The 20,594-nt window shown below is 41.3% G+C and overlaps 5 non-coding genes and 4 pseudogenes across 5 annotated transcripts; all 9 read left to right on the plus strand.

The window, feature by feature from the left end:
• The first annotated feature begins 238 nt into the window (after positions 1-238).
• On the plus strand, positions 239-414 carry LOC130132112 (small nucleolar RNA U3; annotated as a pseudogene).
• Positions 415-2,964: 2,550 nt separating this feature from the next.
• LOC130132097 (small nucleolar RNA U3) lies at positions 2,965-3,186 on the plus strand. The gene has a single exon (XR_008812500.1). It is a non-coding gene; the product is annotated as a small nucleolar RNA U3 (small nucleolar RNA).
• A 1,021-nt stretch (positions 3,187-4,207) lies between these two features.
• LOC130132111 (small nucleolar RNA U3) lies at positions 4,208-4,383 on the plus strand (annotated as a pseudogene).
• Positions 4,384-7,784: 3,401 nt separating this feature from the next.
• LOC130132113 (small nucleolar RNA U3) lies at positions 7,785-8,000 on the plus strand. Its single transcript, XR_008812508.1, has one exon. It is a non-coding gene; the product is annotated as a small nucleolar RNA U3 (small nucleolar RNA).
• A 1,002-nt stretch (positions 8,001-9,002) lies between these two features.
• LOC130132108 (small nucleolar RNA U3) lies at positions 9,003-9,180 on the plus strand (annotated as a pseudogene).
• A 4,109-nt stretch (positions 9,181-13,289) lies between these two features.
• LOC130132106 (small nucleolar RNA U3) lies at positions 13,290-13,505 on the plus strand. The gene has a single exon (XR_008812506.1). It is a non-coding gene; the product is annotated as a small nucleolar RNA U3 (small nucleolar RNA).
• Positions 13,506-14,528: 1,023 nt separating this feature from the next.
• On the plus strand, positions 14,529-14,706 carry LOC130132104 (small nucleolar RNA U3; annotated as a pseudogene).
• Positions 14,707-17,001: 2,295 nt separating this feature from the next.
• LOC130132128 (small nucleolar RNA U3) lies at positions 17,002-17,213 on the plus strand. The gene has a single exon (XR_008812510.1). It is a non-coding gene; the product is annotated as a small nucleolar RNA U3 (small nucleolar RNA).
• Positions 17,214-19,717: 2,504 nt separating this feature from the next.
• Positions 19,718-19,936, plus strand: LOC130132100 (small nucleolar RNA U3). The gene has a single exon (XR_008812502.1). It is a non-coding gene; the product is annotated as a small nucleolar RNA U3 (small nucleolar RNA).
• The last annotated feature ends 658 nt before the right edge of the window (positions 19,937-20,594 follow it).

A 20,594-nucleotide genomic window follows, 5' to 3' on the forward strand; every position in this document is an offset into this window, starting at 1 on the left:
AGTGTAAGAGTTTTATCTGCTCAGGCAGACAGTGTCTGTTGCTGTGGTATTCTCTGTGGAAGTACTTTTGAGTAGGAAAAACGCTCACTGTAACCCTTCGCCAACCCTGGCCAAAAGATGTAGAAAAAGACATCCATTAATTATATCCAAAACTTTCATTTTGAGAAGCTCGGTACTTTCCATCAGAAATACCATTTCTATCAAATTATGCAAACCTAATCCTAACCAAAAGATTCAGAAGACTACACTTTCAGCGGTCATTTCTGTCGTTCTTGGCTTGAAAAATGTTTAAGTGTGAGTCCGCCACCCACGATGATGAGCTGCGGTGCTTCTTCCTGAGCATGAAGCAGGTACAGCGAAGTGATTTGATTACAAGTTCTGTGCTTTTGAGGAAAAGATTGTGCTCTGAGTGGTAAAAGAAAAAATTGAGAAAGCCATCAATTACTTTTATTTTAAACCTAACCCTAAAAACATTAAACTGCAATAGCAGTGGACTTCAATTAAAAAAAAATCACTTAATGCTCCAAACCCCACCAACAACTTTTCAAGTTTAAAACAGGATAAACGGTGGATAATCTCAAGCTGTGTGCTTTTGAGGCAAGATGCATCCTCTGATTGGTAAAATGGAGAAATCTATCAATTTTATTGAAACATAACTCTAAAAACAAACTGCCATAGCAAAGAACTTCAATTAAAAAAAAAATCATTTATAATGCTCCAAACCTCACCAGCAATTTTTAAAGTTTAACACGGGATAAACTAATCAAAATACAGGACAGTGGCAGATCAGTTGTAAAGAACAAAAAACATCCAAATTGAACCCTTCAATCTCTCCATAACTCTCATATTGGGGTATCGCTAAGCCAGCGGTTGGGCACCGTCCGCCTGAGCAGAAAAACTTGACCCTAAACTCAAACACTACGTAAACCAAAACATGTAGCAAGGACCATCCGTTGATTTTATCCAAAACTTTTACTACGAGAAGCTTGGTACTTTCCATCAGAAATGCAATTGGCGTGGTTAGCTTGGCTGCTGCGAAGAGTCAGTCTCTGTTGCTGTGGTATTCTCTGTGCGATTGTCTGCCTGAGCTGATAAAACTCTTAAACTAAGCGAAACATATAGAAAGGGCCGTCCATTAATTTTATCCAAGACTTTCACTCCGAGAAGCTTGGTACTTTCCATCAGAAATGCTGTTGCCGTGGTTAGTTTGGCTACCGCGAAGAGTTGGTCTGTTAATGTGGGGTTTTCTGTGGGATTTGCTGCCTGAGCCGATAAAACCTTTACCCTAATACAAACCCCAACCCAAACGTGTTGAAAGAGCCGTCTGTTAGTTTTATCCAAATCTTGCATACCGAGAAGCTCTGTACTTTCCATCAGAAATGTTATTGTTAGCTTGGCAACCTCCAAGACAGTGTCTGTTGCTATGGTATTTGTGGGATTAATTCTTAGCAGGAGCCAAGCTAACCACGGCAATGGTATATCTGGTGTTTCGGAGCTTTGGTTCAGATATAATTAGCGGCTGGCTCTTTCTACATCTTTTTGTAAGGGTTGGGATAGGTTTAGTATAAGGGTTTTATCTACTTAGGCAGACAGTCTCTGTTGCTATTGTGTTTCTGCGGGATTTTCCGACTGAACAGATAAAACCCTTACTATAAGTGAAATATGTAGAATAGCCGTTCATTAATTTTATCCACAAGTTTCACTGCAAGAAACTTGATACTTTTCATCAGGAATGCCATTGCCGTAGTTAGCTTGGCTACCACGAAGAGTTAGTCTCTGTTGCTATTGTATTTCTGCGGGATTGTCCGACTGAACAGATAAAACCCTTACTCTAAGTGAAACATGTAGAAACAGCCTCCGTGAAAAAAATTTTTCCGAAGCTGTCGCTCAAACCCGGTACTTGAAAAGAGCCGTGCCATTGCTGTGGTTGGCGTGGCTACGACGAAGTTGGTCTCTGTTGCTGTGGGATTGTCTGTCTGAGCAGGTAAAACACGTGCGCTAACCTAATCGGAACATTGTAGCAAGAGCATACGTCAATAAGATCCAAAACTGTCACTCCGAGAAGCTGGGTACTTTCCATCCGAAATGCCATTGCCGTGGTGAGCTTTGCTACTGCAAAGGGTTAGTCTCAGTTGCTGTGAGATTGTTTGCCTGAGCACATAAAACCCTTAACCAAATCCTACCTCAACCAAAACATGAAGAAAGTCAGTTAGTTTGATCCAAAATTTTGAGTACGAGAAAGTCGGTACTTTATTTCAGAATTTTCATTGCTGTGTTTAGCTTGGCTACCGTGAAGTGTTAGTCTCTGTTGCTTTGCTATTCTGTGTGGGATTGTCTGCCTGAGCAGGTAAAACGCTTACCCTAAACCAACCGAAACATGTAGAAAGAGCCATCCGTTTATTTTACCCAAAACTATCGCTGCGAGAAGCTTGCTACTCTCCATCAGAAATGCCATTGCCATGGTTGGCTTGGCTACCACCAAGACTGTCTGTTGCTGCGGTATTTCTGTGGGATTATCTGGCTGAGCAGATAAAACTCTTACGTGAAACATGTAGAAAGAGTCGTCTGTTAATTTCATCCGGAACTATCACTCCGAGAAGCTCGGTACTTTCCATCAGAAATGACTTTGCTGTGGTTAGTTTGGCCACTATGAAGAGTTAGTCTCTGTTGCTGTGGTATTTTCTTTGCGATTGTGTGGCTGAGCAGATAAAACCCTTACCTTAACTCAAATCCTACCTCAAGCGAAACATGTAGAAAGCGCTATCCGTTAATTTTATGCAAAGCTTTTACTCTGAGAAGCTCTCTACTTTCCATCAGAAATACCATTGCCGTGGTAAGCTTGGCTACTGCGATGAGTTGGTCTCTATTGCTGTGGTATTGTCTGTAGGATTGTCTGCCAGAGCAGATAGAACTCTTACCCCAACCGTAACCAAAAGATATAGAGCCATCCATTGAGTTTATCAAAACCTAATACTAATTTCGGGGATAATTTCTTTAGTTTTTATCTTGAGAAATGTTTTTCTAAAGTGCGAGTCACGCCACCCACCATGATGAGCCTGGGGTGCTTCTCCCTGACCGCGAAGCAGGTACAGAGAAGTGGTTTAATCACTCGCTATGTGCTTTTGGTGACCATTCAGTGTTGCTTTTTATAGAGTTATCAAGAGGAAGGAGCATGTTCGGTGTGGTAAAAAGGAGGGGCAAAAATGTAGAAATTCATCAATTTTATCTAAACCTACCCCTAAAACTTAGTCCTAACCGTAAAAACATGACAATTGTAGAAGTGCAATTCAATAAAAGAAACACTTGTATTGCTGCAAACCCCACCAACAACTTTTCAAGTTTAAAACGGGATAAACTAATCAAGAGGGAAGACAATGGGGGATCAAGTGTAAAGAATAAACAACCTCCAAATAGATCCTATACCCAATCCATCAAACTCTCTCCAAATTCGTAACCCTAAACCTGGGGGTATCTGTAAGCCAGTATTTGGGCATTGTTGAGGCGCCTGGTTGACATATGTTGGCTCTGGCATTCAATTCTCTAACCCTTACCTTTCACTCAGAGAAGCCTAGTATTTCCCATCAAAAGTGCCATTGCCATGGTTGGCGTGGCTAACATGAAGAGTTAATCTCTGTTGCTGTGGGATTTTCTGCCTGAGCAGGTAAAACCTTTACCTTAACACAAACCCTACCCTTGCGTGTTGAAAGAGCCGTATGTTGAATTTTATCCAAACCTTTCACACCGAGAAGCTCTGTACTTTCCATCAGAAATGCCATTGCAATGGTTAGCTTGGCAACCGCCAAGACAGTCTCTGTTGCTATGGTATTCTTTGTGGGATTAATTCTTGGCAGAAGTCAAGCTAACCACGGCAATGGTATTTGACGGAAAATACTGTCACGGAGCTTAAGGTTTGGATATAACTAACGGATGGCTCATTCTACATCTTTCTGTAAGGGTTGGGATAGGTTTAGTGTAAGAGTTTTATCTGCTCAGGCAGACAGTGTCTGTTGCTGTGGTATTCTCTGTGGAAGTACTTTTGAGTAGGAAAAACGCTCACTGTAACCCTTCGCCAACCCTGGCCAAAAGATGTAGAAAAAGACATCCATTAATTATATCCAAAACTTTCATTTTGAGAAGCTCGGTACTTTCCATCAGAAATACCATTTCTATCAAATTATGCAAACCTAATCCTAACCAAAAGATTCAGAAGACTACACTTTCAGCGGTCATTTCTGTCGTTCTTGGCTTGAAAAATGTTTAAGTGTGAGTCCGCCACCCACGATGATGAGCTGCGGTGCTTCTTCCTGAGCATGAAGCAGGTATAGCGAAGTGATTTGATTACAAGTTCTGTGCTTTTGAGGAAAAGATTGTGCTCTGAGTGGTAAAAGAAAAAATTGAGAAAGCCATCAATTACTTTTATTTTAAACCTAACCCTAAAAACATTAAACTGCAATAGCAGTGGACTTCAATTAAAAAAAAATCACTTAATGCTCCTAACCCCACCAACAACTTTTCAAGTTTAAAACAGGATAAACGGTGGATAATCTCAAGCTGTGTGCTTTTGAGGCAAGATGCATCCTCTGATTGGTAAAATGGAGAAATCTATCAATTTTATTGAAACATAACTTTAAAAACAAACTGCCATAGCAAAGAACTTCAATTAAAAAAAAAATCATTTATAATGCTCCAAACCTAACCAGCAATTTTTCAAGTTTCACACGGGATAAACTAATCAAAACACAGGACAGTGGCAGATCAGTTGTAAAGAACAAAAAACATCCAAATTGAACCCATCAATCTCTCCATAACTCTCATATTGGGGTATCGCTAAGCCAGCGGTTGGGCACTGTCCGCCTGAGCAGAAAAACTTGACCCTAAACTCAAACACTACGTCAACCAAAACATGTAGCAAGGACCATCCGTTGATTTTATCCAAAACTTTTACTACGAGAAGCTTGGTTCTTTCCTTCAGGAATGCAATTGGCGTGGTTCGCTTGGCTACTGCGAGGAGTTGGTCTCTGTTGCTGTGGTATTCTCTGTGCGATTGTCTGCCTGAGCTGATAAAACCCTTACACTAAGCGAAACATAGAAGGAGCCATCCGTTAATTTTATCCAAGAGTTTGACTCCGAGAAGCTTGGTACTTTCCATCAGAAATGCAATTGCCGTGGTTAGCTTGGCTACTGTGAGGAGTTGGTCTCTGTTGCTGTGGTATTGTCTGTGCTGATAAAACCCTTACACTAAGCGAAACATAGAGCCGCCCATTAATTTTATCCAAGACTTTCACTCCGAGAGGCTTGGTACTTTCCATCAGAAATGCCATTGCCGTAGTTAGCTTGGCTGCTATGAAGAGTTAGTCTCTGTTGCTGTGGTGTTCTCTGTGCGATTGACTGCTTGAGCTGATAAAAGGCTAGACGAAACATGTAGAAAGAGCCGTCCATTAATTTTACCCAAAATTTTCACTCCGAGAAGCTTGGTACTTTCCATCAGTACTGCCATTGCCGTAGTTAGCTTGGCTACTACGAAGAGTTAGACTCTGTTGCTGTGGTGTTCTCTGGGTGATTGTCTGCCTGAGCTGATAAAACCCTTACACTACGCGAAACATGTAGAAAGAGCTGTCCAGTAATTTTATCCAAAACTTTCACTCCGAGAATCTTGGTACTTCCCTTCAGTAATGCCATTGCCCTGGTTTGCTTGGCTACCACAAAGAGTTAGTCTCTCTTGCTGTTGTATTTCTGCGGGATTGTCCGACTGAACAGATAAAACCCTTACCCTAAGTGAAACATTTAAAAAGAGCCGTCCATTAATGTTATCGAAAACTTTCACACCGAGAAGCTTGGTACTTTCCATCAGGAATGCCATTGCCGTGGTTAGCTTGGCTACTGTGAGGAGTTAGTCTCTGTTGCTGTGGTATTGTCTGTGCGATTGTCTGCCTGATCTGATAAAACCCTTACACTAAGCGAAACATAGAGCCGTCCGTTAATTTTATCCAATACTTTCACTCCGAGAAGCTTGGTACTTTCCATCAGGAATGCCGTTGCCGTAGTTAGCTTGGCTACTACGAAGAGTTAGTCTCTGTTGCTGTGGTGTTTTCTGTGTGACTGAGTGCCTGAGCTGATAAAACGCTAAGCGAAACATGTAGATAGAGCCGTCCATTAATTTTACCCAAAATTTTCACTCCGAGAAGCTTGGTACTTTCCATCAGGAATGCCGTTGCCGTAGTTAACTTGGCTACTACGAAGAGTTAGTCTCTGTTGCTGTGGTATTCTGTGTGGGATTGTCTGCCTGAGCAGGTAAAACGCTTACCCTAAACCAACCGAAACATGTAGAAAGAGCCATCCGTTTATTTTACCCAAAACTATCGCTGCGAGAAGCTTGCTACACTCCATCAGAAATGCCATTGCCATGGTTGGCTTGGCTACCACCAAGACTGTCTGTTGCTGCGGTATTTCTGTGGGATTATCTGGCTGAGCAGATAAAACCCTTACTCTTACGTGAAACATGTAGAAAGAGTCGTCTGTTAATTTCATCCGGAACTATCACTCCGAGAAGCTCGGTACCTTCCATCAGAAATGACTTTGCTGTGGTTAGTTTGGCTACCACGAAGAGTTAGTCTCTGTTGCTGTGGTATTCTCTGTGCGATTGTCTGCCTGAGCTGATAAAACCCTTACCCGAAGTGAAACATTTAGAAACAGCCTCCGTGAAATTTTTTTTCCGAAGCTGTCACTCAAACCCGGTACTTGAAAAGAGCAGTGCCATTGCTGTGGTTAGCTTGGCTACGATGAAGTTAGTCTCTGTTGCTATGGGATTGTCTGTCTGAGTAGGTAAAACGCTTGCGCTAACCTAATCAGAACATTGTAGCAAGAGCATGCGTCAATAAGATCCAAAACTGTCACTCCGAGAAGCTGGGTATTTTCCAACCCGAAATGCCATTGCCGTGGTGAGCTTTGCTACTGCGAAGGGTTAGTCTCTGTTGCTGTGAGATTGTTTACCTGAGCACATAAAACCCTCAACCAAAACATGAAGAAAGTCAGTTAGTTTGATCCAAAATTTTGAGTACGAGAAAGTCGGTACTTTATTTCAGAATTTTCATTGCTGTGTTTAGCTTGACTACCGTGAAGTGTTAGTCTCTGTTGCTTTGCTATTCTGTGTGGGATTGTCTGCCTGAGCAGGTAAAACACTTACCCTAAACCAACCGAAACGTGTAGAAAGAGCCATCCGTTTATTTTACCCAAAACTATCGCTTCGAGAAGCTTGCTACTCTCCATCAGAAATGCCATTGCCATGGTTGGCTTGGCTACCACCAAGACTGTCTGTTGCTGTGGTATTTCTTTGGGATTATCTGGCTGAGCAGATAAAACCCTTACTCTTACGTGAAACATGTAGAAAGAGTCGTCTGTTAATTTCATCCGGAACTATCACTCCGAGAACCTCGGTACTTTCCATCAGAAATGACTTTGCTGTGGTTAGTTTGGCTACTATGAAGAGTTAGTCTTTGTTGCTGTGGTATTTTCTTTGGGATTGTGTGGCTGAGCAGATAAAACCCTTAACCTAACCCAAATCCTACCTCAAGCGAAACATGTAGAAAGCGCTGTCCGTTAATTTTATGCAAAGCTTTTACTCTGAGAAGCTCTCTACTTTCCATCAGAAATACCCTTGCCGTGGTTAGCTTGGCTACTGCGACGAGTTGGTCTCTATTGCTGTAGGATTGTCTGCCAGAGCAGATAAAACTCTTACCCCAACCGTAACCGAAAGATGGAGCCATCCATTGAGTTTATCAAAACCCAACAGTAATTTCGGGAATAATTTCTTTAGTTTTTATCTTGAGAAATGTTTTTCTAAAGTGCGAGTCCCGCCACTCACCATGAAGAGCCTTGGGTGCTTCTCCATGACCGCGAAGCAGGTACAGAGAAGTGGTTTAATCACTCGCTATGTGCTTTTGGTGACCGATCAGTGTTGCTTTTATGTAGTTATCAAGAGGAAGGAGCATGTTCGGTGTGGTAAAAAGGAGGGGCAAAAATGTAGAAATTCATCAATTTTATCTAAACCTACCCCTAAAACTTAGTCCTAACCCTAAAAACATGACAATTGTAGAAGTGCAATTCAATAAAAGAAACCCACTTGTATTGCTGCAAACCCCACCAACAACTTTTCAAGTTTAAAACGGGATAAACTAATCAAGAGGGAAGACAATGGGGGATCAAGTGTAAAGAATAAACGACCTCCAAATAGATCCTATGCTCAATCGATCAAACTCTCTCCAAATTCGTAACCCTAAACCAGGGGGTATCTGTAAGCCAGTATTTGGGCATTGTTGAGGCGCCTGGTTGACATATGTTGGCTCTGGCATTCAACTCTCTAACCCTTACCTTTCACTCGGAGAAGCCTAGTATTTCCCATCAAAAATGCCATTGCCATGGTTGGCGTGGCTAACATGAAGAGTTAATCTCTGTTGCTGTGGGATTTTCTGCCTGAGCAGGTAAAACCTTTAACACAAACCCTACTCTTACGTGTTGAAAGAGCCTTATGTTGATTTTTATCCGAAGCTCTGTACTTTCCATCAGAAATGCCATTGCAATGGTTAGCTTGGCAACCGCCAAGACAGTCTCTGTTGCTATGGTATTCTTTGTGGGATTAATTCTTAGCAGAAGTCAAGCTAACCACGGCAATGGTATTTGACGGAAAATACTGTCACGACGCTTAAGGTTTGCGTATAATTAACGGATGGCTCTTTATACATCTTTCTGTAAGGGTTGGGATAGGTTTAGTATAAGAGTTTTATCTGCTCAGGCAGAAAGTGTCCGTTGCTGTAGTATTCTCTGTGGAAGCACTTTTGAGTAGGAAAAACCCTCACTGTAACCCTACGCCAACCCTGGCCAAAAGATGTAGAAAGAGACATCCATTAATTTTATCCCAAACTTTCATTTCGAGAAGCTCGGTACTTTCCATCAGAAATGCCTTTTCCATCAAATTATGCAAACCTAATCCTAACCAAAAGATTCAGAAGACTACACTTTCAGCGGTCTTTTCTGTCGTTCTTGGCTTGAAAAATTTTTCTAAGTGTGAGTCCGCCACCCACGATGATGAGCTGTGGTGCTGCTTCCTGAGCATGAAGCAGGTACAGAGAAGTGATTTGATTGCAAGTTCTGTGCTTTTGAGGCAAAGAGTGTGCTCTGAGTGGTAAAAGAAAAAAAAAATTGAGAAAGCCATCAATTACTTTTATTCTAAACCTAACCCTAAAAACATTACACTGCAATAGCAGTGAACTTGGATTAAAAAAAAAATCAGTTATAATGCTCCAAACTCCACCAACAACTTTTCAAGTTTAAAACAGGATAAACGGTGGATAATCTCAAGCTGTGTGCTTTTGAGGCAAGATGCATCCTCTGATTGGTAAAATTGAGAAATATATCAATTTTATTGAAACTTTACTTTAAAAACAAACTGCCATAGCGAAGAACTTCAATTAAAAAAAAAAAGATTTATAATGCTCCAAACCTCACCAGCAATTTTTCAAGTTTCACACGGGATAAACTAATCAAAATACAGGACAGTGGCAGATCAGTTGTAAAGAACAAAAAACATCCAAATTGATCCCATCAATCTCTCCATAACTCTCATATTGGGGTATCGCTAAGCCAGCGGTTGGGCACTGTCCGCCTGAGCAGAAAAACTTGACCCTAAACTCAAACACTACGTCAACCAAAACATGTAGCAAGGACCATCCGTTGATTTTTATCCAAAACTTTTACTACGAGAAGCTTGGTTCTTCAGGAATGCAATTGGCGTGGTTAGCTTGGCTACTGCGAAGAGTTGGTCTCTATTGCTGTGGTAGTCTCTGTGCGATTGTCTGCCTGAGCTGATAAAACTTTTACCATAAGTGAAACATGTAGAAAGAGCCATCCATTAATTTGATCCGAAACTTTCACTCCGAGAAGCTTGGTGCTTTCCATCAGAAATGCCATTGCCGTGGTTGGCTTGGCTACTGTGAAGAGTTAGTCTCTGTTGTTGTTGTATTTCTGTGGGTTTGTCCGCCTGAACAGATAAAACCTTTACCGTAAGTGAAACATGTAGAAATAGCCGTCCATTAATGTTATACAAAACTTTCACTCTGAGTTGCTTGGTGCTTTCCATCAGGAATGCCATTGCTGCAGTTAGTTTGGCTACTACGAAGAGTTAGTCTCTGTTGCTATGGTATTTTTTTGCGATTATCTGCTTAAACGGGTAACACCCTTACCCTAACCCAACCAAAACATGTAAGAGTCATCTGTTAATTTTGTCCAAAACTTTCACTCCAAGATGCTCGGTTTCTCCTTCAAAAATGCCATTGCCGTGGTTACCTTGGCTACCACGAAGAGTTAGTCTCTGTCGCTGTTGTATTTCTGAGAGATTGTCCGCCTAAACAGATAAACCCCTTAATTCAAGCGAAACATTTAGAAAGCACTCCGTTAATTTCATCCAAAATTTTCAGTCCGAGAAGCTCGGTTCTTTCCTTCAGAAATGCCATTGCGGTGGTTAGCTTCGCTAATGCGAAGAGTTAGTCTCTGTTGCTGTGATATTCTCTGTGCGATTGTCTGCCTGAGCAGATAATGCCATTAGAACTAAGCGAAATATATAGAAAAAGCCGTTCAGTAATTTTATCCAAAACTTTTACTACAAGTAGCTTGGTACTTTCCATCAGAAATTCCATTTTCGTAGTTAGCTTGGCTACAATGAAGGGGTAGTCTCTGTTGCTGTTGTATTTCTGCGATTGTCTGCTTAAACAGGTAACACACTTACCCTAACCCAACCAAAACATGTAGGAATAGCCGTCCGTTAATTTTATGCAAAACATTCACTCCAAGAAGCTCGGTTCTTTGCTTCAGAAATTCCATTGCCGTGGTTAGCTTGGCTACCACGAAGAGTTGGTCTCTGTTGCTGTTGTATTTCTGAGGGATTGTCCGCCTAAACGGATAAAACTCTTACACTAAGCGAAATATGTAAAAAAGCCGGGCATTAATTTTACCCAAATCTTTCCCTCCAAGAAGTTTGGTACTGTCCATCAGAAATGCCATTGCTGTGGTTAGCTTGGCTACCACGAAGAATTAGTCTCTGTTGTTGTATTTCTGTGGGTTTGTCCGCCTGAACAGATAAAACCCTTACCGTAAGTGAAACATGTAGAAAGACCCGTCCATTAATGTTATACAAAACTTTCACTCTGAGAAGCTTGGTGCTTTCCATCAGGAATGCCATTGCTGCAGTTAGCTTGGCTACTATGAAGAGTCATTCTCTGTTGCTGTGGTGTTCTCTGTGCGATTGTTTGTCTGAGCTGATAAAACCCTTTCGCTTAGCGAAATATGTAGAAAGAGCTGTCCAGTAATTTTATCCAAAACTTTCACTCCGAGAAGCTTGGTACGTTCTTTCAGAAATGACTTTGCCATAGATAGCCTGGCTACTGCTAAGAATTATTCTTTGTTGTTGTGGGATTGTCTGATTGAGCTGATAAAACCCTTAGACTAAGCGAAATATGTAGAAAGAGATGTTCAGCAATGTTATCCAGAACTTTCACTCCGAGAAGTTTGGTACTTTTCATCAGAAATGCCATTGCCGTAATGAGCTTGGCTACTGCGAAGAGTTAGTCTCTGTTGCTGTGGTAGTCTCTGTGCGATTGTCTGCCTGAGCTGATAAAACCCTTACCCTAAGTGAAATATGTAGAAACGGCCTCTGTCAATTTTTTGCCCTGAAAGTATCACTCAGAAGCTCGGTACTTGAAGAGCTGTGCCATTGCTGTGGTTAGCTTGTCTACGACGAAGTAATTCTCTGTTGCTGTGGGATTGTGTGCCTGAGCAGGTAAATCCCTTGTGCCAACCAAACCGAAACATTGTAGAAAGTGCATACGTTAATAAGATCGAAAAAACTGTCACTTTGAGAAGCTTGGTACTTTCCATCAGAAATGTCATTGCCATAGTGAGCTTTTCTACTGCGAAGAGTTAGCCTCTGTTGCTGTGAGATTGTCTGTCTGCCTGAGCAGGTAAAACCCTATCCCAACCGAAACATTTAGAAAGAGCAATCCGTTAGTTTTATCTGAAACTATCATTCCATGTTCTGAAATGCTACTGCGAAGAATTATTCTCTGTTGCTGTGGTATTGTGTGTTGGATTGTTTGCCCGAGCAGATAAAAATCTTAGCCTAACTCATCCCTAACCGAAAGATGTAGAAAGAGTCCTCCATTAATTTTATCCAAAACTTTCACTCTAAGAAGCTTGGTTCTTTCTTTCAGAAATGACTTTGCCATAGATAGCCTGGCTACTTCTAAGAATTATTCTCTGTTGTTGTGGTCATTTTTTGTGGGATTGTGTGACTGCGCTGATAAAACCCTTACAACTAAGCGAAATATGTAGAAAGAGCTGTTCAGCAATGTTATCCAAAACTATCAGTCTGAGGAGCTCGGTACTTTCCATCAGAAATGACTTTTCTCTGGTTAGTTTAGCTACTATGAAGAGTTGGTCTCTGTTGCCGTGGGATTATCTGCCTGGCCAGATAAAATCCTTATCGTAACTCTACTCGAACCAAAAGATGTGGAAAGACCCAACCCTTAATTTTATCCAAAATTTTTATTCGGAGAAGCTCTGTACATTCCATCTGAAATGCCATTACCATAGTTGGCTTGTCTATCGAAGTTATTCTCTGTAGGATTTTCTGCCTTAGCAGGTAAAACCCTTACCCTATCCCAACCGAAACGTGGAAAGAGCCATCCGTTAATTTTATCTGAAACTATCACTCCATGTTCAGAAATGCCTTTGCCATGGTTAGCTTGGCTACTGCGAAAAGGTAGTCACTGTTGCTGTGGGTTTGTTTGCCTGAGCAGATAAAACTCTTAGCCTAACTCATCCCTTACTGAAAGATGTAGAATGAGCCATCTGTTAATTTTATCCAAACCTTCTAGTTGGAAAAGCTCAGTACTGTCCATCAGAAATGACTTTGCCATGGATATCTTGGCTACTGCTAAGAGTTGTTCTCTGTTGTTGTGGTATTTTGTTGTGAGATTGTCTGACTGAGTAGATAAGCCCAAACCCTACCTCAAGCGAAACATGTAGAAAGCGCTGTCCGTTAATTTTTTGCAAAGCTTTTACTCTGAGAAGCTCTCTACTTTCCATCAGAAATACCATTGCCGTGGTTAGCTTGGCTACTGCGACGAGTTGGTCTCTATTGCTGTGGTATTGTCTGTAGGATTGTCTGCCAGAGCAGATAAAACTCTTACCCCAACCGTAACCGAAAGATATAGAGCCATCCATTGAGTTTATCAAAACCCAACAGTAATTTCGGGGATAATTTCTTTAGTTTTTATCTTGAGAAATGTTTTTCTAAAGTGCGAGTCCCGCCACTCACCATGATGAGCCTGGGCTGCTTCTCCCTGACCGCGAAGCAGGTACAGAGAAGTGGTTTAATCACTCACTCTGGGCTTTTGGTGACCGTTCAATGTTGCTTTTAAGGAGTTATCAAGAGGAAGGAGCATGTTCGGTGTGGTAAAAAGGAGGGGCAAAAATGTAGAAATTCATCAATTTTATCTAAACCTACCCCTAAAACTTAGTCCTAACCCTAAAAACATGACAATTGTAGAAGTGCAATTCAATAAAAGAAACCCACTTGTATTGCTGAAAACCCCACCAGCAACTTTTCAAGTTTAAAACGGGATAAACTAATCAAGAGGGAAGACAATGGGGGATCAAGTGTAAAGAATAAACAACCTCCAAATAGATCCTATACTCAATCGATCAAACACTCTCCAAATTCGTAACCCTAAATCTGGGGGTATCTGTAAGCCAGTATTTGGGCATTGTTGAGGCGCCTGGTTGACATATGTTGGCTCTGGCATTCAATTCTCTAACCCTTACCTTTCACTCGGAGAAGCCTAGTATTTCCCATCAAAAATGCCATTGCCATGGTTGGCGTGGCTAACGTGAAGAGTTAATCTCTGTTGCTGTGGGATTTTCTGCCTGAGCAGGTAAAACCTTTACCTTAACACAAACCCTACTCTTACGTGTTGAAAGAGCTGTATGTTGATTTTTATCCAAACCTTTCACACCGAGAAGCTCTGTACTTTCCATCAGAAATGTCATTGCAATGGTTAGCTTGGCAACCGCCAAGACAGTCTCTGTTGCTATGGTATTCTTTGTGGGATTAATTCTTAGCAGAAGTCAAGCTAACCACGGCAATGGTATTTGACGGAAAATAATGTCACGGAGCTTAAGGTTTGGATATAATTAACGGATGGCTCTTTCTACATCTTTCTGTAAGGGTTGGGATAGGTTTAGTATAAGAGTTTTATCTGCTCAGGCAGACAGTGTCTGCTGCTGTGGTATTCTCTGTGGAACTACTTTTGAGTAGGAAAAACCCTCATTGTAACCCTACGCCAACCCTGGCCAAAAGATGTAGAAAGAGATCTCCATTAATTTTATCCAAAACTTTCATTTCGAGAAGCTCGGTACTTTCCATCAGAAATGCCATTTCCATCAAATTATGCAAACCTAATCCTAACCAAAAGATTCAGAAGACTACACTTTCAGCGGTCATTTCTGTCGTTCTTGGCTTGAAAAATATTTCTAAGTGTGAGTCCGCCACCCACGATGATGAGCTGCGGTGCTTCTTCCTGAGCATGAAGCAGGTACAGAGAAGTGATTTGATTACAAGCTCTGTGCTTTTGAGGCAAAGAGTGTGCTCTGAGTGGTAAAAGAAAAAAATTGAGAAAGCCATCAATTACTTTTATTTTAAACCTAACCCTAAAAACATTAACCTGCAATAGCAGTGAACTTCAATTGAAAAAAAAAATCACTTATAATGCTCCAAACCCCATCAACAACTTTTCAAGTTTAAAACAGGATAAACGGTGGATAATCTCAAGTTGTGTGCTTTTGAGGCAAGATGCATCCTCTGATTGGTAAAATGGAGAAATCTATCTATTTTATTGAAACATAACTCGAACAACAAACTGCCATAGCAGAGAACTTCAATTTAAAAAAAAAAAGATTTATAATGCTCCAAACCTCACCAGCAATTTTTTAAGTTTCACACGGGATAAACTAATCAAAATACAGGACAGTGGCAGATCAGTTGTAAAGAACAAAAAATATCCAAATTGAACCTATAAATCTCTCCATAACTCTCATATTGGGGTATCGCTAAGCCAGCGCTTGGGCACTGTCCGCCTGAGCAGAAAAACTTGACACTAAACTCAAACACTGTCAACCGAAACATGTAGCAAGGACCATCCGTTGATTTTATCCAAAACTTTTACTACGAGAAGCTTGGTTCTTTCCTTCAGGAATGCAATTGGCGTGGTTAGCTTGGCTACTGCGAAGAGTTAGTCTCTATTGCTGTGGTATTGTCTGCCTGAGCTGATAAAACCCTTACACTAAGCGAAACATAGAAAGAGCCGTCAGTTAATTTTATCCAAGACTTTCACTCCGAGAAGCTTGGTACTTTCTATCAGAAATGCCATTGCCGTGGTTGGCTTGGCTACCAGCAAGACTGTCTGTTGCTGTGGTATTCTCTCTGCGATTGTCTGCTTGAGCTAATAAAACCCTTAAACTAAGCGAAACATGGAAGGAGCCGTCCGTTAATTTTATCCAAGACTTTCACTCCGAGAAACTTGGTACTTTCCATCAGAAATGCGATTGCTGTGATTAGCTTGGCTACTGCGAAGAGTTAGTCTCTGTTGCTCTGAGATTGTTTGCCTGAGGAGATAAAACCCTACCTCAACCAAAACATGAAGAAAGTCATCAGTTAATTTGATCCAAAATTGACTACGAGAATTCGGTACTTTATTTCAAAATTTTCATTTGTGTTTATCTTGGCTACCGCGAAGTGGTAGTCTCTGTCGCTGTGGGATTGTCTGCCTGAGCAGGTAAAACACTGACCCTAACCCAACCCAAACATGTATGTAGAAAGAACCATCCGTTTATTTTACCCAAAACTATCGCTGCGACAAGCTCGCTGCTCTCCGTCAGAAATGCCATTGCCGTGGTTGGCTTGGCTACCACCAACACTGTCTGGTACTGTGGTACTTCTATGGGATTATCCGGCTGAGCAGATAAAACCCTTTCTCTTAAGTGAAACATGTAGAAAGAGTCATCTGTTAATTTCATCCGGAACTATCACTCCGAGAAGCTCGGTACTTTACATCAGAAATGACTTTGTTGTGGTTAGTTTGGCTACTATGAAGAGTTAGACTCTGTTGCTATGGTATTCTGTTTGATTGTCTACCTGAGCTGATAAAACACTTAACCTAAGCGAAACATGTAGAAGGAGCCGTCCATTAATTGTATCCCAAGATTTTATTCCGAGCAGCTTGGTACATTCCATCTGAAATACCATTACCGTGGTTAGCTTGTCTATCGAAGTTATTCTCTGTTGCAGTGGTATTCTCTAAGATTTTCTACTTTAGCAGGTGAAACCCTAACCCTATCCCAACCGAAACATCTAGAAAGAGCAATCCATTACTTTTATCTGAAACTATCACTCCATGTTCAGAAATGCTACTGCGAAGAGGTAGTCGCTGTTGATGTGGTGTTGTATTGTTTGCCTGAGCAGACAATACTCTTAGCCTAACTCATCCCTAAACGAAAGATGTAGAAAGGGCTATCTGTTAATTTTATCCAAACATTTCAGTTGGAAAATCTCAGTATTTCCATCAGAAATGACTGTCATGGATAGCTTGGCTACTGCTAAGAGTTATTCTCTGTTGTAGTATTTTTTTGTGGGATTGTCTGACTGAGCAGATAAGCCCTAACCCAAACCTTATCTCAAGTGAAACATGTAGAAAGCTCTCTTCGTTCATTTTATGCAAATCTTTTACTCTGAAAAGCTCAGTACTTTCCATCAGAAATGCCATGGTTAGCTTGGCTACTGCGACGAGTTGGTGTCTTCCTGTGGTATTCTCTGTAGGATTGTATGCCAGAGCAGATGAAACCCTTACCCTAACCCTAACCCAAAGATATAGAGCCATCCGTTACGTTTAGCCAAACTTAATCCTACTTTCGGGGATAGGTTCTTCAGTTTTATCGTGAGAAATGTTTTTCTAAAGTGAGTCCCGCCACCCACGACGATGAGCTGGGGTGCTTCTTCCTGAGCGCTAAGCGGGTACAGAGACGTGGTTTAATCACAAGCTCTGTGCTTTAGATGATGTTCAATGTTCCTTTCATGGGAGCATCAAGAGAAGGGGCATGTTCTGAGTGGTAAAAAGGAAAAAAGTGCAGAAAATCTTCAATTTGATCTAAGCCTTAGTCTTAACTCTTCAAACATTAAATTGCAATTGCAGAAAAGTTCAATTAAAAAAAAACAAAAAAAAAACACTTGCATTGTTTCAAACCCCACCAACAACTTTTCAAGTTTAAAACAGGATAAAGTAATCAAGACATAAGACAAAGGGAGATCAGTTATAATGAATAAACACCCAATTTGCTCCTAGACTTAACCAATCTATCCATATCCCTAATCCTGGGTGTATTTCTAATCCAGCACTTGGGCATTGGCAGAGGTGCTCAGTTGACGTGTTGGCTCTGGCATTCAACCCTAACCATAAAGTTAACCTAGTATTTTCAATCTGAAATGCTGTTGCCGTGGTTAGCTTGGCTACCGCGAAGAGTTGGTCTCTGTTGCTGTGGGGTTTTCTGTGGGATTTGCTGCCCGAGCAGATAAAACCTTTACCTTAATACAAACCCAAACCCAACCCAAACTTTTTGAAAGAGCCGTCTGTTAGTTTTATCCAAATCTTGCATACCGAGAAGCTCTGTACTTTCCATCAGATATGCTATTGTTGGCTTGGCAACCTCCAAGACAGTCTCTGTTGCTACGGTATTATTTGTGGGATTAATTCTTAGCAGGAGCCAAGCTAACCACGGCAATGGTATTTCTGGTGGAAGATACGGAGTGTTTCGGAGCTTTTGGTTCAGATATAATTAGCAGCTGGCTCTTCATGTTTTTGTAAGGGTTGGGATAGGTTTAGTATAAGGGTTTTATCTGCTTAGGCAGACAGTCTCGATTGCTGTTGTATTTCTGCGGGATTTTCTGCCTGAACAGATAAAACCCTTACCGTAAGTGAAACATGTAGAAAGAGCCGTCCATTAATGTTATACAAAACTTTCACTCCGAGAAGCTTGGTACTTTCCATCAGGAATGCCATTGCTGTAGTTAGCTTGGCTATTACGAAGAGTTAGTCTCTGTTGCTGTGGTGTTCTCTGTGCAATTGTCTGCCTGAGCTGATAAAACCCTTATACTATGCGACACATGTAGAAAGAGCTCTCCAGTAATTTTATCAAGCGTTCACTCCGAGAATCTTGGTACTTCAGTAATGCCATTGCCCTGGTTTGCTTGGCTACAACAAAGAGTTAATCTCTGTTGCTGTTGTATTTCTGCGCGATTGTCCGACTGAACAGATAAAACCCTTACCATATGTGAAACCTGTAGAAAGAGCCGTCCAATAATGTTATCCAAAACTTTCACTTTGAGAAGCTTGGTACTTTCCATCAGGAATGCCATTTCCGTAGTAAGCTTGGCTACTACCAAGAGTTAGTCTCCTTTGCTGTGGTGTTCTCTTTGCGATTGACTGCCTGAGCTGATAAAACACTAATGCTAAGCGAAACATGTACAAAGAGCTGTCCATTAATGTTATCCAAAACTTTCACTCCGAGAAGCTTGGTACTTTCCATCTGAAATGCCATTCCCATGGTTAGCTTGGCTACTGCGAAGAGTTGGTGTCTGTTGCTGTGGTGTTCTCTGTGTGATTGTCTGCCTAAGCTGATATAACCCTTACACTAAGCGAAATATGTGGCAAGAGCTGTCCAGTAATTTTATCCAAAACTTTCACTCCGAGAATCTTGGTACCTTCCCTCAGTAATGACATTGCCTTGGTTTGCTTCGCTACCATGTAGAGTTGGTCTCTGTTTCTATTGTGTTTCTGCGGGATTGTCCGACTGAACAGATAAAACCCTTACTATAAGTGAAATATGTAGGATAGCCTTTCATTAATTTTATCCAAAACATTCACTGCAAGAAACTTGGTACTTTCCATCAGGAATGCCATTGCCGTACTTAGCTTGGCTACTACGAAGAGTTAGTCTCTGTTGTTCTCTGTGTGATTGACTGCCTGAGCTGATAAAACGCTAAGCGAAACATGTATAAAGAGCCATCCGTTTATTTTACCCAAAACTATCACTGCGAGAAGCTTGCTACTCTCCATCAGAAATGCCATTGCCATGGTTGGCTTGGCTACCAGCAAGACTGTCTGTTGCTGTGGTATTTCTTTGGGATTATCTGGCTGAGCAGATAAAACTCTTACGTGAAACCTGTAGAAAGAGTCGTCTGTTAATTTCATCCGGAGCTATCACTCCGAGAAGCTCGGTACCTTCCATCAGACATGACTTTGCTGTGGTTAGTTTGGCTACTATGAAGAGTTAGTCTCTGTTGCTGTGGTATTTTCTTTGGGATTGTGTGGCTGAGCAGATAAAACCCTTAACCTAACCCAAATCCTACCTCAAGTGAAACATGTAGAAAGCGCTGTCCGTTAATTTTATGCAAAGCTTTTACTCTGAGAAGCTCTCTACTTTCCATCAGAAATACCATTGCTGTGGTTAGCTTGGCTACTGCGACGAGTTGGTCTCTATTGCTGTGGTATTGTCTGCCAGAGCAGATAAAACTCTTACCGTAACCGAAAGATATGGAGCCATCCATTGAGTTTATCAAAATCTAATACTAATTTCGGGGATAATTTCTTTAGTTTTTATCTTGAGAAATGTTTTTCTGAAGTGCGAGTCCCGCCACCAACCATGATGAGCCTGGGGTGCTTCTTCCTGAGCGCTAAGCGGGTACAGAGAAGTTGTTTAATCACAAGCTCTGTGCTTTAGATGAGGTTCAATGTTCCTTTTATGGGAGAATTAAGAGAAGGGGCATGTTCTGAGTGGTAAAAAGGAAAAAAGTGCAGAAATTCATCAATTTGATCTAACCCTAAACCTTACTCTTAACTCTTAAAACATTAAATTGCAATTGCAGAAAAGTTCAATTTGAAAAAAAAAAACAAACAACAAACACTTGTATTGTTTCAAACCCCACCAACAACTTTTCACGTTTAAAACGGGATAAAGTAATCAAGATATAAGACTGGGAGATCAGTTGTAACGAATAAACACCCAAATTGACCCCAGACTTAACCAATCAAACTCTATCCATATCCCTAATCCTGGGGGTATTTCTAATCCAGCACTTGGGCATTGGCGGAGGTGCTCAGTTGACATGTGTTGGCTCTGGCATTCAACCCTAACCATAAAGTTAACCTAGTATGTTCAGTGTGAAATGCCGGAGCCGTGGTTAGCTTGGCTACCGCGAAGAGTTGGTCTCTTGCTGTGGGGTTTTCTGTGGGATTTGCTGCCTGAGCAGGTAGAACCTCTACCCTAATACAAACCCCAACCCAAACGTGTTGAAAGAGCCGTCTGTTAATTTTATCCAAATTTTGCATACCGAGAAGCTCTGTACTTCGCATCAGAAATGCCACTGCAGTGATTAGTTTGGCAACCGCCAAGACAGTCTCTGTTGCTATGGTATTATTTGTGGGATTAATTCTTAG

This window comes from Lampris incognitus, unplaced genomic scaffold, assembly GCF_029633865.1.
Source record: "Lampris incognitus isolate fLamInc1 unplaced genomic scaffold, fLamInc1.hap2 scaffold_112, whole genome shotgun sequence".
NCBI lineage: Eukaryota > Metazoa > Chordata > Actinopteri > Lampriformes > Lampridae > Lampris > Lampris incognitus.